A 20816-nucleotide genomic window follows, 5' to 3' on the forward strand; every position below is an offset into this window, starting at 1 on the left:
TTGTTTTTTCACTTTGATTCCTTCAGGCACCCATTATCATGCTTGAACTGAATATTTACATCAAATAAACACCATTAGCAGAACAGATGATGAAAGAAAATTCTTTCCCCACTTAGAGCATTTCAACATCTGGGCTACCATGGGTCATTAAGGCACAAGGAAATAGACCCTCTAGACTGCCACCTACCCTTTGATTTTTTTTTAAAGGAAAATGTGAAGAAATATCTGTATTGTTAAATTCCACTGGGATGCTGGACAACCTGTTTCCAGGCAAAGAAAAGATTACTATGACTTCTATTAACCCTTTAAAAAAATGTCTTCTTCTTTTTACTCAGGTTAATTAGACATGCCAACTCTTAAGAAAACAGAAGAAAGAAAGGCACCGTGTTTCACAGTGCATCTCACGTAAGAGTTCTGAGTAAGAATCAAGCGGTATTCTGGGGAAAGAAGGAAAATGCACAGTGAGAGAAACAGGCATTCTCTCAGGCTTGGCTTAATTAAGGTAAAACAAGACCACTTAGAGTCACAGAATTATTGGGAAGGTGTTACTGAGCTGAGTACCAGAAAAGTCAGCCAGTAAGGATACATAGCCAGGTGACGTAACCACAAAGGGTAAGTGGAGAATGAGAAATTTTAATAAGGAAAAACTGGCATTAAAGTACACTCATTTCAATGAAGAACAAATAAAAACAACCTCTCCAAGATGTTTAATTAATGCTCAGGGATGATTCCCTGGTCTGAAGCACTTCTTAGGAGTTATGCCTAGAGTAATAAAAGAGGTGAATTACTGAACATAAATGATATTCGATCCTTGACAGTGCAAATAGCCAAGGAAAGCACTCCAAAAGCTTGATTCTAATGTATAGCAAGGCTGAGTGGAGCAAGACTATTGAGCCCCCAAAGAAAGGCAGGACAGATATTTTGTCAGAAGAAGGTGATCAGATGAAGGATGTGTCCAAATACACTGGGCAAACACAGCACTGAGTTATGAACTTTTTAATAACACAGAGGGCAGAACTCATAAAGACAATTTCCAATCAACTTTTATGAGATTTCCTTTACAGCCAAATTGTAAAGCCATCTCCATGCAGGAAGCTTTACTTTCCATCAAGTATGTGACAGAAAGAGAACCATCTGACAAGTCTCTGATACTCAAAGAACAAAAAATAAAAGCAGTGATACAATATTCATTCAGTAGAGTGAGGCACATAAAACACAGGAGATAGCTCACTCCGGACATGATATTGGTGGCATTAGGCTTCCTGCCTCTAACGATTGTAGTCACACGCTCCCTCTAGCTATAATAAAATATTGTTATCAAGCTAGAAAATCAACACATTGGCTTCCAAAGCACATGGACTCACTAGTTTTCCTATCAGAATCCTACAGCTTTATGAAGACACGCGCTGACAGAATGGCAGAGTAAAAAGAAAATAAACCCAAAGAAAAACAGATAAACAGCTGTTTCCCCTTGCACGAAGGCATTGCTGCAAACACACAGTAGTAAAGGTTCTTGCATTGTGAAAAGCCCTTTTGTTCCCTACATACTGAATGGCATGAACGGTTTTGTTCTGTTTGGGTTGCTATTTTCCAAACTTTATTACCAGAAAAATCATTCCCTAGATGCATGTCGCTCATAATATCCTCCCCTCTAGGGAGAGAAGTTATAGCTCAGACCCTGTTTCTAATTTAACCGTTCACTTAATTTTCTTTAACAGTTTAAAACATCCTGTGGATGCTATGACTTGGGCCATCAATTTGGGGGAGAGCCCTTCAGAATGACATCAGTATTTCATACAACATATTTCACAAAGAAAGACAAAAACAACTTTGCTAAGACAATGTGTGATAACTATTCTGGCTCTGGTCTGCTATTATGATGCCTGTTGTCTCAATATTTTGGTAATTTATCCTAGATAGCAGGAATATGGATGTCTCATCAAAGTAAGAATAATCATGCCTAGCTTGTGACCAAATAATAAAATAATCAGTGTAAAAGATATGTCTGGTGAAATGGAGAAAAGGCAAAAAAAGAAGAGAAAATGAAACACTTGAGAAGAGCAGAGCATGCAAAACTGGCAGCTAAGAAAGAGTTTCACTGTGTGAAGAAAGAAAAACAATCCTATAACTTGATTAAGTATGGCAGGCCCCATGCACATTCCAAACAATTTTATTATTATAATAGTCACACACCCACCTCCTACAGAAATGGAAATAAAAATAAACAAATGGGACCTAATTAAATTTAAAAGAAATAGTCACACACATTCATCTGTAAATTTTATTCATATGTTTTGTTGAGATCCAACAAACTCTAGGTCGTCAAACCAAAATACATGAAAAATCTCTAGCAACTTGGAAACTAGCCAAAGTATGTTGTTCAATTTATAGTTGGGACAATGAGGTTCAGAGATGTCTACTGACTTGTCCCAAATTACTTAATTATTGAGTAAATAATAATTATTATGGAAATCCAGAATGCACACTATTTCACACATAAACTACACTGTTCCTAATACAACCGATCCGGTTCCCACAACTGTGAGGCTGGGTCCAACCTCTAAATCTTGAGGGGAAAATAGATTCTGTCATTGTCTTAATGGGGAGAAAAAACAAGATTCAAAAGCAGTCAACAAAGAAATCAATTGTACTCTCAGAAAAAGTTACGCTCAATAGCCTAAGTAGTATATATCATATATTCATTATAACACTATGTGCTATATATGTGTGTGTGTGCACCAGATCAAATATTCTACTCCATGTGGTCTCTAGTTAATGGTAGCTTGGTATCTTCAAGAGTGGGAATTTTCTTCATTGACTTTATAGTTTTTGCAGTTCCCCTAGCACACTCTTAAAAGAATTATAGTCATTCAATTCAATTACCTCTGAAAAGAATATGAATAAAAAAGAAAAACTACAATTGCACTCTGATTTCCGAAAGAAACTAAAATGAGTTTGACTCAGTTAATCAAGTCTTTAAAGTGCATTTATAAGATAGACAGAGGGGAGACAGGGTGCAAGCAGAAACCACAGCTTGAAATACAATAGGGTGGCTTAAACTGACGTTCAGTGCAAATCACGGAAATATGCAGAGCATAACAAAACCTAATTTATGTTACCCTTGACCATCTGGATGTCCTATTTTACAGGACCAGTGCTCATGTAAAGCTTGTCCTGGCACCCTCGAATGCAGTATTTTCACAGCAGTATGTAGAACCAACACAGTCTGGCTATGTAGCAATAATGTTGGTTCCCATAATGCCCGTGTATAAAATCAGGCCCTCTGATGAATGTGCTATGGGGACAAAGTTCTGTAGTTCAACCAAATCCAGGCTTGCACTCCAACTCAGTCAATTACTATTTTGAGGAACAGGTCATGGCAAGCAAAATTATACACCTCACTCTGCCCCCCTACCAAATCCTACCTTAAAATGTGTATATGATGAGGTATTACCCCTGTTATATGGAGATGTTATGTGATGTTATATGGCACAGTTGACCTTAACAGGGAGATTATATGAGGGGAAGAGGGCAAGGAGGACAACTAATTTAATCACATGAGCTCAGAACTTTTTCTGGATGGTGGCACAAAGGGAAGCCAGAGAGATTCAAGTCATGAGAAGGACTACACATGCCTTTGCTGGTATCACGATGAAAGGAGTCATGTAAGAAGGAATACTGGTGGCTTTTAGGACTAGTATGTAGCCCCTGCTGACAGCCAGCAAGGGCTGACAGCCTCACTTGTACAACCACAGGAACTGAATTATGCTCACAATGAATTATGCTGAATTATGCTTGGCAATGGATGTTTTTGGAGTTTTAAAGCCTCCACATAAAAGCCCAGCCTGGAAAACACCTCAATTTCTACCTTGTGAGACCCTGAGTAAAATACCCAGTCAAGCTTGTCTGGACTTCTGATCTACCTAACTGTGATATAATTAATGGATATTATTTTAAATCACTAAGTTTGTAATGATTTGTTATACGGCAAAGGGCAATTTACTTACCTCCCAAAGCTTGTAAAAAACAAAGACGACAAAATAAATCATAAGAAGTTGTAATGAGGAGTACAGAGATGACGCACACAATAAACCTAGCAAGGTAATTAACATGCAATAAGAATTTAAGAAGCAATTACTATACTTTTAAATATTTTATTTTATGAAATTTCAAAGATATCTGTCACATTTTGGAAGTCAACCATTCTGAAATCCTCTGCAAAATTGTTTGGCTATTATTTCTGCCAAGGTCCTCAATACCTTAAACAGACTTAACAGGTTCGTGTAATTAAAATGAAACGTCATGTGAGATAGCACATTAAATTAATCAGATGATTCACAAAGTATATTTGAAAATCATTTTGGCTAATTTGTATTTTCATCTTATACATGTTTCAATTCAGTTGAACATAAAAAATAATAATTTTTTTAAAAAGATATCTTTAAACAAGATTGCTGCTGCTGCTGCTAAGTCATTTCAGTCGTGTCCGACTCTGTGCGATCCCATAGACGGCAGCCCATCAGGTTCCCCCGTCCCTGGGATTCTCCAGGCAAGAACACTGGAGTGGGTTGCCATGTCCTTCTCCAATGCATGAAAGTGAAAAGTGAAAGTGAAGCCGCTCAGTCATGTCTGACTCTTAGCGACCCCATGGACTGCAGGCCACCAGGCTCCTCCATCCATGGGATTTTCCAGGCAAGAGTACTGGAGTAGGTTGCCATTGCCTTCTCTGTAAACAAGATTAGAATCCTGATAAATAAAGTCACAAGTGCTCTAGGTTCTGATTCACTATTACAATAAAGAACAACTGAAGAATTACCTGAAACCTGTGCAAGGCTAATATCAATTTTAGCAAAACTGTCTCAATTCCAGGACCCAAACAGGAAAGATTAAGTGCCTTGTGAATGCTCAACTTGCTTAAATGGTTTCACTAGTCAAAATAATGCATAGCTATGAAAGTGGAAATGTGGCTTGAGAGAAAAGAGCAGAAAATTAATTATGGTAGAATATTAGGAATAGGATAAGAAATGAGAGTACTCTGAAGGAAGATAAACCATGTAATAAAGTTAGAAAGAAACCAGAATACTTTGAAAGAGGATAAACTGTATAATAAGATTAAAAAGAAAGTGAATCTATGAGACTGCTATTAGGATGACAGCAAAATATTATATACATATGACACAAATGGACATGAGTTAAGGAAACGACTTTAGACAGTGACAAAGGGTCAATCTGACAAGAAGATAAAACATTTGTAAATATTTATGCACCAATATAGGAGCACCTAAATACATAAAGCAAATATTAATATACCCAATGGGAGAAAAGGAAAAAAAAATACAATAATAGCAAAGGACTTAACATCCCAATGATATCAATGGATAGATCATCCAGACAAAAAAAATCAATAAGGAAACCCTTGATTTAAACTACATGTTAGGTCAGTCATCTGACCTAACAGACATACACAAACATTCTATCCAAAAGCAGCAGAATATTTAAAAGTCAGAAGATAAGAAATTGTGTTCATCTTCAAGAAAATTAAAAGACATTACCTATCATGAGAGACTATAATCAATATATATAATTTGTTTTCACTGCCAATAGGAACATATATATCAATAATTACTTTAAGTGTAAATGGATTAAATGGTCCAACCAAAAGACACACACTACCTGAATGGATACAAAAACAAGACATATATATTTGCTGTCTGCAAGAGACACACTTCAGACCTAGAGACACATACAAACTGAAAGTGAGAGGATGGAAAGAGATATTCCATGCAAATGAAAATCAAAAGAAAGCCAAAGTAGCAAATCTCACATTAGACAAAATATACCTTAAAATAAAGAATATTATAAGAGATAAGGAAAGATATTACATAATGATCAAGGGATCAGTACAAGGAGAAGACATAACAATTGTAAACATTTATGAACCAAACATATAAGCATCTCAATACATAAGGCAAACTCTAACAGACGTAAAAGGGGAAACAGACAGTAACACAATAATAGTAGGGAACTTTAACACCCCACTTATACCAATGGACAGATCATCAAAACAGAAAACAGAGAAACACAAGCCTTAAATGACATACTCCACCTAATTAGATCTAATTGGTATCTTCAGGACATTCCATCCAAACACAGAAGAACACATTTTCTTCTCAGGTGCACACAGAACATTCTCTAGGATAGATCACATCTTGGGTCACAAATCAAGCCTTGGTAAATTTAAGAAAACTGAAGTCAAATCAAGCATCTTTTCTGACCACAACATTATGAGACTAGATATCGATTATAGGGGGAAAAAAAAAAAATATATATATATATATAAAATACAAACACACTGAGATTAACCAATGCATTTCTAAATAGCCAACAGGTTACTGAAAAAATAAAATGGGAAATAAAAAAATTTCTAGAAACAAATGATAATGGAAACACAACGATTCAAAACCTACGGGATGCAGCAAAACCCGTTTCTATGAAGGAAGTTTATAGCAATACAATCCAACCTCAAGAAACAAGAAAAACATCAGATAGATAACCTAACCTTACACCTAAAGCAGGTGGAAAAAAGAAGAACAAAAGAACTCCAAAGTTAGTGGAAGGAAAGAAATCATAAAGGTAAGAGCAGAAATAACTGAAAAAGAAATGAAAGAAACAATAGCAAAGATCAATAAAACTAAAAGCTGGTTCCTTGAGAAGATATACAAAATTGACAAACCATTAGCCAGACTCAAAGGAATAAAAAACAAACAAACAAACAAACAAAGGGAGAAGACTCTAATCAACAAAATTAGGAATAAAAAAGGAGAGATTACAAAAGAAAATGCAGAAATACACAGGATCATAAGAGGGGTAGGATGGGATGGGAGGTGGGAGGGAGGTTCAACAGAGAGGGAAGTATGCATACCCATGGCTGATTCATGTTGATGTATGGCAGAAACCAATACTACATTGCAAAGCAATTATCCTTCAGTTAAAATTTTTAAAAAGTAAGGAGACTAAACAACTAGAAATGACATTAAAATTACTCAGCTCTGCTCAGTTGCTCAGTCACGTCTGACTCTTTGTGACCCTTCAGGCTATAGCCCACTAGATTCCTCTGTCCAACGGGATTTTTCAGGCAAGAATACAGGAGTGGGTTACCATTCCCATCTCCAGGTGATCTGCCCAACCCAGGGGTCAAACCCAGTCTCCTTCATTGCAGGAAGATTTTTTTACCCACTGAGTCATTGGGGAAGCCATTAAAACTACTAGATTAAAAAATAAAACAAAATTGCTCCCCATCTCCACTCTATTATCTCTAAGCCTTGGTTATACACTGAAATAAAAGGAAAATTGAATTAAAATATATTTATCTTTTTGTTATGAAGTAATAAAAATGACAGCTAGTAAGAGGTAGGATTTATTTCTATTGTTAAACCACCGAAGATCAACTAATGGGATGTAAAATTCAAATTAGTAGATTTTACTCATATACAGATAGAACCTTTACTCATAATGAATGCATAAGTCAGAAGAAGCTGCAATATTTCCTTTATCTTATTTCACATAATTATTTACTAGTAATGATTACCAAAATAAAAAAATACAACTGTCAGTCTCTGTATATAGAAAGATTTTATCAAAGGTGAAATGAAAACTCACCATATTGCAAAGATGGCCACAACAACCCTTCATCCCTATGCCTTTGTGCAATGTGATGTCACGTCTCCTTCCATAGAGGGATGGAATCTCTTTTCTGTCCCATTAACCTGGACTAGCCCTATCTCTATAACTTGCTGAGGTTGAGAAGATTGGCAAAAATAAAAAGGAATTTCCAGGGTTAGGTTTGTAGGAAGCCATGCCTCTCTGTTTTCTCCATCTTTGAATGTTTCCACTGTCATGAAAGAAAATCCAGCTAGACTGCTAAATGAAATAAACATATAGAGACAAAAACTCAGATCACAGCTAGCCCCAAGGGCCCAGACATGTGAGTGAGGAATCTTGGATAAGTCCAGACAAGACTAACAGAAACTGACCAGTCAACAAGCAGAATTGTAAGAAATAAGCACTGTGGCTTTAAGTCCAAAAATTTTGGATAATTTGTTATTACCTAACAATAGATAACTGATCCACCATATACAAATTTCTAAATGATAAGATTTAGAAAATATGAGTTAGTAATCTCTAGTCAATAAATCTCAGCCTATAATGTTAAATCATCTAACTTTCTACAGCACTTTGTAGTACTTATCACAACCTAATTTTTCCCCTAACTATAACCTGATGAACTACTTATTATTAATATCCAGACTTAAAGAAGAGAAAACAAAGGCTGATTAGTTAACTTAGCTAAAACTGTGCCCACAAAACTGAATATCCTCACTAGTCTGTGATCTTCTTTAGGTGAGGTATGTCTTACTCATCTTTGAATCTCAAGTACATGCAAGATGACAAACATAAAGAAGGAAATTTTTAAAAGGTTGGATGGATGGATGGTTGGGTGGATGGATAAATCATGGATAAATGGATGGATGAATCAACCCGTTACTTCCTCTACTCATAAATATTTTAAGAAATCGATATACATGGACCCACCCCCATGCATAGCCCATCCAAAGTCTCTTTGCTAAGTGTTTTTCACTTGAGTTTATAATAGATAGCTTATATTCCTGATTGTCTCCTTGTAAGTAAAACCTAATATATCAATATTTTTCTTAAAACTTAGTACCTAAAACTAAACACAATATTGAATTTATCTAAAACTACTTTCTGTAACCTGAATTCTGCATCTATAAGAAATCAATACTCTTTGTAAACTTCAAAAGTTTATCTGAAATAAGGTATCATGTTAAAGAAAACAAATAAAATAATGTCTTGGTCCTAATGGGATGAGATTGAATCTCTCTAGAAATCTGTTGTAAGAAGCAAAATGCCTTGGTTAAACTTAAGATCAATAAAATTCAGTCAGGAAAATATAATTATTCTCTTGTGATCTACTTGAATTGAGGGAATAAATGGACTCATTAATTTTAGCTAGTTTAAGAGGCTTCTTTAAATTGTGCCATTGATTTTGGTTAATTTAGATAGAATTAAAGAACTCAAGTTGTTTTATTAAATGCTTTTTATAATGCATTTATTTTGGTCAATTTTAAAAGATTATAACACCCTTTAATCCTGTAGTTAAAACATAAATAATCCCCAATCCTTGATGCCAAATGCAGCTAGCTACAATTATGTGCTGTTTTGTTCTGTCATTAACCATGATGCTCTCATAAACCAAATGTAAGCCAAACTTTACATTAATTTCCTTAGAATTATGAACTTAAGGATTTTCAGAAACTATTATGTTAAATTCTAACCAATTTTTTTTAAAGTGCATATTAATTTTGGGCTTCCCAGGTGGCAATAGGGGTAAAGAACCAGTCTGCCAATGCAGGAGATGTAAGAGATGTGGGTCTGATCTCTGGGTTGGGAAGATCTCCTGGAGGAGGGCATGGCAACCCACTTCAGTAATGACTTTTCAAAACATATATGTGCTAAAGATTAGGAAATCTAGATCTCTAGCCCAGACGTGTCTGCCATCGTTCTGTTCTCTGACAATAAATTATAGCAGGGGTTTGCAAAATATGGCTTGATGGGGGAAATCAGGTTGAAGCTTCTGTTCTACATTTTAAAATTAGTAAAAGAAGAAATTTAAAAAAGAAGACTATGTAACATAGACAATGGTTGTCCCACAATTAAAATATTTGCTATTTGAACCTTTACACAAAGAAGTCTGATCACTGTCAATGGTATTTCCATCCAAATAGGCTATCACTTTCTCAAACTTCATTAATCTAAAAGCAAAGTTTTTCTGCCGAGACAACACCCTCTGCTAACTTTCATTCAACTTGCTTAAACCATGACCCCTGGCTCAGAAACACCTATTGCCAGAGCCTCTCTCTGAGCCTAATAACCATTTCTATGCTTTTGTGTGTCACCATTGCTATTTTCGACAACTTAATCTAAACTTGCATCACCTTAAGGCTGAATTCCCATAACTATAATCTCTGTTTCACTCTTTAATTCTACTGTCTGTGCCTCTCTAATGGGTTAATTTAAAACAACAACTTTATTATCATCATAAATCACTTAAACTGTATCAAGTTTTCCATTGCTTACTATTGTATGTGTAAATTATACAGCATTGTTCGAGTTTATGGTTGCTGAGGGGCAGGGATAGGTAGGGAGCTTGGGATGGTCATGTACACACTGCTATATTTAAAATAGATAACCAACAAAGGACCTATTATTGTATAGCACATGGATCTCTGCTCAATGTTCTGTGGCAGCCTGGATGGGAGGGGGGTTTGTGGGGAGAAAGGATACATGTATATGTATGGCTGAGTCCCTTTATTGTTCACTTGAAACTATCACAACATTGTTAACTGGCTATACACCAATATAAAATAAAAAGCTAAAAAAAAAAAGAGGAAAATAAACCCCAGGTAAAAGTAACCTATTTAGGAGTTGAGATCTTATAGGACAGAGGTACAGCCATAGGAGGAGTTTACAAAGACGTTTGAATGATTTAAAGAGTTTCTTTAATAAACAGAAAAGTTTCTTTAAAAATAATAAATAAATTATATGGCATTTTCAAAGTCCTACATAATCAGACACCTGCATTTCCAACTTTATTTTCCAATTAAATGGTGGCCAATAAGAAGTTGCAGGGGGTGTAGCTCAGTGGTATATCGCATGCTTTGCATGTACGAGGCCCCAGGTTCAACCCCCACCTCCTCCATCTGTGTATTTTGGGCTTCTCTTATGGTTTAGTGGTAAAGAATATGCCTGTAATGCAGCAGACACAGGAGACGAGGTTCAATCATTGGTTGAGAAGATCCCCTGGAGGAGGAAATGGCAACCCACTCCAGTACTCTTGTCTGAAAAATCCCATGGACAGAGGAGCCTGGTGGGCTACAGTACAATGGGTCACAAAGAGACGGACAAGACTGAGCAACTCAGCACGCACAAATAAGAATTTACTTACCTACCTTCTATTCTACTTATGCTCGCCATCTTCAAATATATAAAAGAAGGATTTTTAAACTATTATTTAAAATCATAATAAAAGAATAATTACTAACAAATATCAAGTACTGACTACTTAGTTACTGTTCTAAGCTATTACATTTACATAGTATGAACCAATTTTTTTGTTACAACAACTTTGTAAGGAAAGAATTGTTATTATCATCATTCTAAAGATAAGAAATCTGAGGAACAGGGATTCCTGGTCCAAAGTTACACAGCTAGTAACTGTCAGCACCAGGGCAGGAAAGCAGGAAGGCTGGCTTAATTTCTTGCACCATGCCTCTCAGAATTAAACTAATGTCAAATCCTGTTTGGAAAATTCCTACCACTTGGCTTTCCTGAGGCTCCTGGAAAATGAAAGTTTGTCTAAATAGAGTTCCTTTTACAGTAGAAGTAGAAAGAGGCAGGTAGAAAATTCTCAAGATCAGAAAGATGTGATCCAAGTGAATGTTTCAGCCAGGAGGGAGAGAAAGCTAAAACACGTAGGAGACGACAGATGTGAGATAAACTCTCCACTGAGGGATCGGTACCCTTGGTGGAGTGGGTTGAGAGTACATTTGGTGGTAAGGCTTAGTCCTGGCTTATGCTTTGGAATTCCTGATGGATATCAACAAAAAGGGTACCCCCACTAAACAGACAGCCAACTGTGATAGAAAAATAAAGGTGAGGATTAACTAGGCAGAGAGAAGGACTGAATTAACACACCCAAACTTCCTCACTGGAAGGGATCCAGAAGTTTCTGCCAAAACCCACAAAAGAATGGTGAGGATGGCTAAGGAGAGAGCCACACTTGTATGTGAGAGGCGGTAGCAAGGTGACATAAAGGAAGATAAGCCAATTAAAGCAGAGATAGTTTAAAAGCATGGCCTGAATAGGTAGACTGAGGCTCAGAGGATCTGCAGGATCTATCTTGCAAAAGGTCCTCCATTGGACCTCCCTGGTGTCGAGTGGTAAATAACCCACCGGTCAGAGCAGGGGACATGGGTTCAATTGCTGGACCGGGAAGATCCCACATGCTAGAGAGCAACCAAGCCCCTGAACCACAACTACTGAGCCAGCACGCTAGAGCCGGTGCTCCACAGCAAGAGAAGCCACACGACTAGAGGGAAGCCCCTGCTCGCGGCAACTAGAGACAGCCTGTGGGCAGTAACCAAGACCCAGGGTAGCCGAAAGTAAATGAACAAACAAACAAATTTTTTAAAATGCTTTAAATTAAAAAAAGGATCCTTCATTCCATAGAAAATACTTCTTGACAAGGATGTGCTTATATTTCCTGGCATATGTAGTACTAAGCATTAGCTCTATCACAAAATCAATAATTTAACAAGCTTTAATAAAACCGCAAAGTGTTTTCACCACAATTATACAATATGTATTAATAAAAGGAATACCTCCTTTCTGGACATTTTAATGTACAAATTATAGTTCTGTAAGGTAAGTTTACTACTAGTGACAGTAGACAAATCTCCACTGCCTCATAAAAAACGCTAAGATTTCAGATGAGATTTCCACAGAGTATTGAAATAATCACCTGTATAAGAAAATTAGAATTAAGATAAGATAGAAGAGAAACGGGGCTTCCCAGGTGACACTAGTTAGTGGTAAAGAACCCGCCTGCCAATACCGGAGACACAAGAGATGCAAGTTCCATCCCTGGGTCTGGAAGATCCCCTGGAGGAGGGGATTGCAACCCACTCCAGTATTCTTGTCTGAAGAAACCCATGGACAGAAGAGCCTGGCGGGCTAAGTCCCTGGGGTAGTAAAGAGTCAGGTAGGACTGAGCACACATGCAGAAGATGAATAAGTAATTTACTGATAGATAGTATCGGTATCTATTAGTGATAGACTGGCAGTGAGGTTCATGCTTATATGCATTGTGACTAGCCCTGCAGATCTGTGGGCAGAGGACTAACCAGTATTTTGTCAGCTTTTGAATATTACGCACATTAGGACACCAAGACAAAAATAAACACGCTCCACTTTATCACCTACTCACGAGAACTTAAACATCTCAAAAATCAGTATCTAACTCAACTCCACCCTTCCTTCCTGAGTACACAGAGCCTTGAAAAGCAGAAGACAAACTTATTTCTTAATCTTGCTGACTATAAGAAGCAAGGACACTTTTCTTTGAAGGTGAGTGACTTACTAAGAGTGGTGTTCTGAAAAAAACAGGGTATGAATTAAGCCATACAACACCTGCTGTGTCCATTTCACAAACGACAAAGCTGAGAGCAGCAGTAGCTAGCCTGTCTTTGGTACAGTGCTCCTAAGTGCTCGAGCTGGGCTTCAAACGCTAATAGTGCCCCACAATGCATTTCACAAAATTCAGCATCCATTCTCTTAAAAAAATTAAGTCTTAATAAAAGGAATAGAATAGTTACTTCTTAACATAATCAAGTCTTCTTTAAACTAATACCGACTTCTAAGCTACTAACAAATCAGTGCGTCCCCACTGTATTCAGGAGTAAGAATAAAATACCCCGGTGGTTATACTTTGGAACTTTTTTTTGAATTTCTGATTAATAAAGTAGAAAAAGTAAGAAATTCTAGTTAAAACTACTCAAAAAAAATAAGACCATCACTTTTATAAATTCAACAAGTATTTAATACAACAAAGCTAAATACAGTACTTGAGATATCACAAAGACTGAAATGGCAAGTTCTTTAAGATGGTTTGGAGCAAAACAAATGAAAATAAAAACTGAATAACCATAATTTTCATATTCATCATTCTATATTTTAGCAATATGTAGAGGAAATTATATAACTCACATTACTGACAAAAGTGTACAATTAAAATAAACATGACTATATTAAACTACATAAAAATAAATAAAGCTAAATTAAAAAGCAAAAAAGACAAATAATTTGAGAAGTATACTTTATTCCTGGATAGAAACACTATGCATTACAGAGATATTTTTCCAAATTATTTCATAGGAAATGAAATTGACATTACAATCTTTACATTCTTCTCGGAAAAATCTACTAGTGAAAACAGTGAGAACAATTTTGAAGTAGAAAAGTAATAAAGAGGAACCAGACCTAATAGATGTGAAGCAAATATATAAAAGTCTGATTTGGGGATAGGATTTAAAGCAATTTTTTAAAAATTCAACAAAATAAAATTGATAGAGTTGACAAAATAAAAATTAATATTTCTATAAGTTAATGTACAATAAACCAAATGATAGGGTAAACACTAATAAAAGTGGGAAAAAAAAAGACTAAAATGTGCTTGTTCCTTATATTTTTAAAGGATTATAAAATTCGGTAAGAAAAACAAAAATATCTCTAAATATAAATAACAAAGATCATTGCAGTAAAAATACAAACAACAAATGAACACTTTATGGAATCCAATATCTACAGTCATCAAGAAAGCAAATTAGACTCAAATGCATTTCTTACTTTTTAAATTTGGGGAAAAAGTTACATTTAATTGACTTTAGGAAGTGATCACTACGTATACAGATGTCAAATTATAATGTACAGCTGAAACTCATGTAATTAAAAAATTGCCATTTGTTATATTTTTTATAAAAGTAATGTACATACTTTAAAACAAAATAAAAAGAAAAGAAAAAAAAAAAAAGAAAAGATATTCATTTTAGAAACTGTACCCTGATTCCTGTCCCTGTTCACCTGTTTCCCCTCCACCTTTCTGTCTTGATTTAGGCAAACATTTTTAGTCCTTGCAAATACTTAAAAGTTTCCTTATGAAATGCAAGCAAATTTAGTAATACGTACTTTTATTTCTACATTCCTCAAATAAAATTAAATAACAAGCAGCACTTCACATGAGGTTGAACATATTGTCTATGAATCAAGGTGCTATTTTGTGTTATTTGTTTATTTGACTGTAATGGGTTTTCGCTGTTGAATGGGCTTTTCTCTAGCTGCGGACAGAGGGGGCTACTCTAGCTGGTTGACGGGCCTCTCACTGCAGCAGCTTCCCTTCTTGCAGGGCTCAGTCTCTAGTGTCCGGGCCTCGGTAGCTGCGGCACGTAGGCTTTAGAACACAGGCTCAATATTTGTGGCACACGGGCTTAGCTGACCTGTGGCATGTGGGGTCTTCTTGAACCAGGGATCGAACCTGCGTCTCTTGTACTGGCAGGCAGACTCTTTACCATGAAGCCACCAGGGCCGCCCACTATTTGTATTTTTAATGTTCATTTATCTTTGCCTACTCGGCTCAGTTGGTAAAGAATCTGCCTGCGATGTGGGAGACCTGGGTTTGATCCCTGGGTCAGGAAGATCCCCTGGAGGAGGGCAGGGCAACCACTCCAGTACTCTTGCCTGGAGAATCCCATGGGCAGAGGAGCCTGGTGGGCCACAGTCCATGGGATCACAAAGAGTTGGACACAACTTAGTGACTAACACACACTGTTTTATTGCTTTGTAATTCTTAACACTCCCACAATTCCTAAAATATATTTAGAGAGAAAACTCCTGGTCATTTGAGAGGCAAATATTTTTCCCAGCTTACCAGTCTCCTTTAGAATTTCTCCAGAGTTTTTCTTTTCTTTTGGCTTGCTTTTTGCCAACCAAATGATTTCTTTTAATGAGTGAGAGTTACCTTTTCTCTCTCTCTCTTTTAGTTGCTGGAATTGAGCAATAGAAAATGTTTAGCTAGATTACATTTTTCTTTTTAAGTATTAAGTCATTTACAAATAACAGCTTTACTTACACTTTTCTAAATTTCATACCTCAAATTCCTTTGCCTTTTTTGGTTTTGTTAACTAATATCTCTGGTACATCACTAACAGGGGTGAGAGGTAAACACAATTATCTTGCTTGTTTTTGAGCAGAAATAACAGAAGTACCTCTAGCATTTAGCCATTATTGACAATGTCACTGGACTGAGTCTGTGTATGTGTATGTGTGAACATACAGTTTATTGTTCTGTCATGGTTATAAAATGTTTGACTCTTTCTTTAATGAGGTGTCTCTCTTTTTTAAAACATCCAGAATGCTTGCTAAATTTTATCAAATGAGTAGAAATTAACATATGATTTTTCCCTTAGATCAACTATTACAATGAAATATTTAAATAGGCTTCATAATCTTTCATCCCTGGAATGAAATTTACTTCATCAAGAATACATAATTCCTTTGATGAGCTGCAAATAATTTTCTGAAGAGTTTTTCATTGATATTCATAAATAAAATTGAAAAGAGTTTTCTTCTTGTGAAATTTTGAGCACGTTTAGGTGTCAATGATAATCTCCCTTCATTAAAGCAAGCTGAGTTTATATTCCTCTGGAAGGGTTTAAATCACATTGAAGTACTCTCTTCTTTTAAAAAATCATTAGATAGGGTGTAATATGCAAATGATGCATACTGTAATATCTAGGTAACAATATCTTAAGCTACAATTTTAAAAGATACATTTAATATTTAAGGGAAAAATAAAGAGTGAAATAATATTAATTAATAAATTAGTAGAGGAATCCATTAAAAACCCATTAATCCATATAAAGTCAAGAAAGGAAGGATAAAACTACATAAAGAGATGAGTCAAGTGGAAACAAACAGTATCCTGGTAGATACGATTCCAACTATATCAGTAATTATATTAAATGAAAATGGACTAAATACTCTATGTAAAAGACTAGGATTGCCAGATTAAGTTAAAAACAAAAATGTAAGACACAGCTACCTCTTGTTATAGGATGTATACCTATAGTATAAGGACAATGTCAGGGTGAAATGGAGGGGAAAACATGTATCATGCAAACACTGAAAAAAAATAAGCTGGGGCAGCTCTACTAATTTTGGATAAAGCAGACTTGAAGGCCAGTCATTTACTAGAAAGATAGGTGGGCATTTCATACCCAGTAAAAGGTCCATCCACCAGGGGTATATCATGATAAAAAATGCAGCCTCCTAAAAATTAGAGCTTTAAAGTTATAAAGCAAAGCTAGTAGAACTAGAGAAAAGAGAAAAAGGCAAATTCACCATCATCTGGGTGACTTTAAAATATCTCTCTCAAAAGCTAAGAGAACAACAGAGAAAGAAAATTCATCAACGATAGAGTAGGCCTGAAAAAAAAAAAAAAAAAACTTGACCTAACTGACATGTATGATGCATTGTACCTCAAAATGGAAAAATTCACTCTTCTACTTCTGGAATATTTGCCAAAGGTAACCATGTGATGGACCACAAAGCAAGTCATTACATTTAAGGAACTAAAATTATTCAGTGTTTATTATCTGATAGAATTCTGGCTGTGAAATCAATAATAAACTCTTAGTTTATTTTCTCAGTTCTCAATTGTGTGAAAAATAAATAGACTTCTTAAAGAACTCACGAATCCAAAGAAATTCCAACAGAATTCAAGCAAATAAAAAAGATGTGACATCATCATTAGGCACAGAAAAAGGATTCTAGTAAATACTGCACTTCCAAGAAGGCAAGAGAAGCTAAAAATGGGAAAGCAGCAGGACAGGAAGCCCCTAGAAGGAAGTGCCCAGGCAGGCTGGCCATTCTTTAGGGCACAGAGCTGCAGAAACGGCACCTTTGTAGTCAACCCCAGGCAGAGGAAGGGGCAAGATTTGCAAGAATGTGTTACTAACTCCTACATCCCACTGGGCAAAGATTAGCCAGACAGCCTGTGAACCTGCCCACATTTCCATCAGGAGGAAACCCCATGCAGGAAATCCAGGATATGATCTGGTACCCGACCCCACCTGTCCCTGAGGGACACAGCCACTTCGTACCAATGCATTTCCCTCCTTTTTGAAAAATGTGTTTTCTGAGATCTGCCACTCATGGGGACAAAGAACCTTTCTCCGTTTCTCCTGGCAATGACTCCCTGCTCAAGCTCAGTCCCCATGCAGAACTGGGCTCTTTCCTTCCCGTTGGTGATTGCTGACAAATGTCATCACAGGGCGCCCCCCATAGTTCCATTTCTCTCAGTCCCGCAGTAGAACTTCCTGTGCAAATGTCACCAGCCTCAGGTGCTTTAGTCTACAACCCATGGGTTTGGATTTTACAGCTTTTCACTTCAGATTTTACAGTTTTTTCACTATCTCTGAGTTTTGCTTTAGACTTAGTTTGTGAGTCTTTCCCCAGACCCATTCTATTAATGCATGATTTCCAAGATGAGAATTATATTTGGTCCAATCCACTGCTCATCATGGAACCAGGAAAGATTGCTTTAAAATTGTTAAATGTCAACATTGAGGAGAATGTAGTGTCACCAAGACTCACAACGGGATGATGAAGACGTAAATCTGTACATATTTTCTGGAATATGTCTTGCATACCATTTATAACTTTAAACATTTGAATTCTCCTAGAAAATATTCCTAATAAAAATTTCAAAAATCTGGTCAGAGATTTATTAAAAAATATACTTACTGAAGTTTTCTTTTAATAACATTAAATTAATGACATTATAATAGGTTATGATACATTTAAATTGAAGTATTATATACACATGAAAAGTAATATCAACTTATGTAATATCACAAGGAAATGTCACAGTTTGCTGTTAGACAAAAGTACAAGGCAAATTTTCAATATTTTTTATATCAACCATGTAGAAAAAAATAGCCCTGGAAAGACTCATGTAATAATCTGCCTCTTAGTTATTGCATTAGTGCTAATGTTTTTCTCACTTTATACTTTTCTTTACTCTTCACTCTTATGATAGCACGTTATTTTGATAATCAGAAAGATAACAATAAAACAAAAATCTTGAGACGCTCTCCCACAGATAAGAACAGCTATTGCAGGCCTCCACAAACCATCAGAAGGGTTGTTTTTAAGGACCCCAAAGGAAGCTGCTCTGCATTTTTATTAAGAATCCCTAAACTCAAGAAACCACCTGCTCAAAAACTAGGAATAAAAAATTCCAGTGAACAGAAAGTACTTTTGTTATGACTTCAAATCAACTGAGGGGACATTCCTGCTTAATTTCTTGCATATTTCAAGTATGATTTCACTTAATGAAAATTCCCCTGGTTTTTGCCCCAGAATTGATCATAATGGAATTTTTTAAATAACATGTTTATTCATTTTCATAAACAGTGACAATTTAGAGCTATGTTGCCGTGACAAAAATGTCCCAAGTTCTATTCCTCAACATCCAAAGGGCTCTCCAACTTCTTCTTTGAGTCTTCAGTGGTAGCTACACATAAAATGTTTATCTCTAAGACTGTCAGTAAGTTGTTTCTCAAGTTTAGGGAATTCTTAATAAAAATTCTATGAAACAGAGCAGTTTCAAAGAAACACATGGAGTTAGAAGATATGTCTTACTTTGTAAACAAAGGACATTTTCTTCATTCTTTTTCTTTCAATTTATATTCACTTTATTATCTTAGTAGGCCAGAAATGATTGCATAAGAAAGGAATTACTTTTTTTCCTCTTAGGATTCTCATAAAGGGTTTCACTTTTCATAAACCCCTGTATTTACTCTACTGCATATTCTGATCTAAACACATGGTACTAGAATTTTTCTAACAGAGTTATAACTGAAAGTAAAATTAAACACAAGTGTTCACTTTATCAAAAAGAAGCTATTTCCTTGGATTTCCATTTCTGTGACTTTATTTTGTTTAGTTCTTGAGACTACTTGATTTTACATTGCTCTTACTTTTCAAAAGTTTCAAATAGTCATTCTAGACCTCTATCTATATTATTCTCTGATCTCCTTACCTTTGTAAAATCATTCAGAGATTGGATCGCTGCATTACCTTTATTATCTAATTCTAAGTACACTAGTTTCTTTAAACTTGACTTAATAACAGCAAAAAGTGAGAGGCACAATTTCTTCAACTAATATGCGAAGGGTTGGCAAACTGACCCACAGGCCAAATTTCACTTGCCGTTTGTTTTGGTTAATACAAGTTTTGTTAGGATAAAGCCATGCCCATCTATGTCTATACTTTCCTAATACTTTCAGTATATAAGGGTAGAGTTGAGTAGTTGCAGTGGACATCATTTGGCTGGAAAAGCCTAAAATATTGACTGTCTGGCTTTTTTCAGAAGAAAATTTGCCTACCTCTGTTATGTTGTTTGTCCTGTTATAATGTTCTCTGTCCTCAGAAAATGCTTTCAACCTTCTATGACAAATGGCATTTTAGTTTTTACTAAGATGCTCACTTCTTAGAAATCTCAGGTACATATATAATATCTCTTTGTTTGCCACATCATCATTATTGTTAATTACATTATTACATAAATGGGTCTGTACTGTATGATGTAATTCTTAAAACTTTACTTACATGACTTCCTATATGCTGGCTATCTGCTAACATTGACTTCTTGACTTCCTGTGACATCACCAACATGGCACATGATGAGACATTATTTTGAAGAGCCACGTGACCATATGTAGAAATGGATTCTGTAGGGGTCAAGGGCAGGATAAAGAGATTAAAAATTATGTACTGAATAATCTTCCCTTCTTTGAATTTATAATTACTTCTGCATCTGATGATGCTGGAAAAGACGGGAAGACTCATATGGAGAGGGCTTCAGAAGACAATAGGAACTTTTTAAAATTAATTGTCCCTAAAATCTTCAGCCTTCCTCATAATTTAACTCTCATCCATGTTGAATATAGCTGCTTTATTTGGGGAAAAAATAATCATACATTATTTAAAAGGAGGATTTTTTTACTCTTGCCCTGGAACTGGTGATGAGAACCACATACTGGGGGATAAAGAAGCATTAAGCTGCCCTACATTCTAAAGAGAGTTTTGTATCTATGTCTAGACACCTACTCCAGGGA

General features: G+C 35.8%; 1 protein-coding gene across 9 annotated transcripts in view; it reads right to left on the reverse strand.

The window, feature by feature from the left end:
- IL15 (interleukin 15) overlaps positions 1-20816 on the reverse strand; it is a 93891-nt gene that overhangs the window by 43128 nt on the left and 29947 nt on the right. For 3 of the 9 annotated variants that reach the window (XM_043485666.1, XM_043485674.1, XM_043485682.1), the window contains one exon: positions 20308-20429. The exons of 5 other annotated variants lie outside the window; for them this stretch is intronic. The gene's annotated coding sequence lies outside the window, so the exon portion shown is untranslated. Of the gene's footprint in view, positions 1-15562; positions 15587-20307; positions 20430-20816 lie in introns of those variants that run through there. One more of the 9 variants, XM_043485733.1, reaches the window with a different exon arrangement.

This window comes from Cervus canadensis, chromosome 1, assembly GCF_019320065.1.
Source record: "Cervus canadensis isolate Bull #8, Minnesota chromosome 1, ASM1932006v1, whole genome shotgun sequence".
In the NCBI taxonomy this organism is placed as follows: Eukaryota; Metazoa; Chordata; class Mammalia; order Artiodactyla; family Cervidae; genus Cervus; species Cervus canadensis.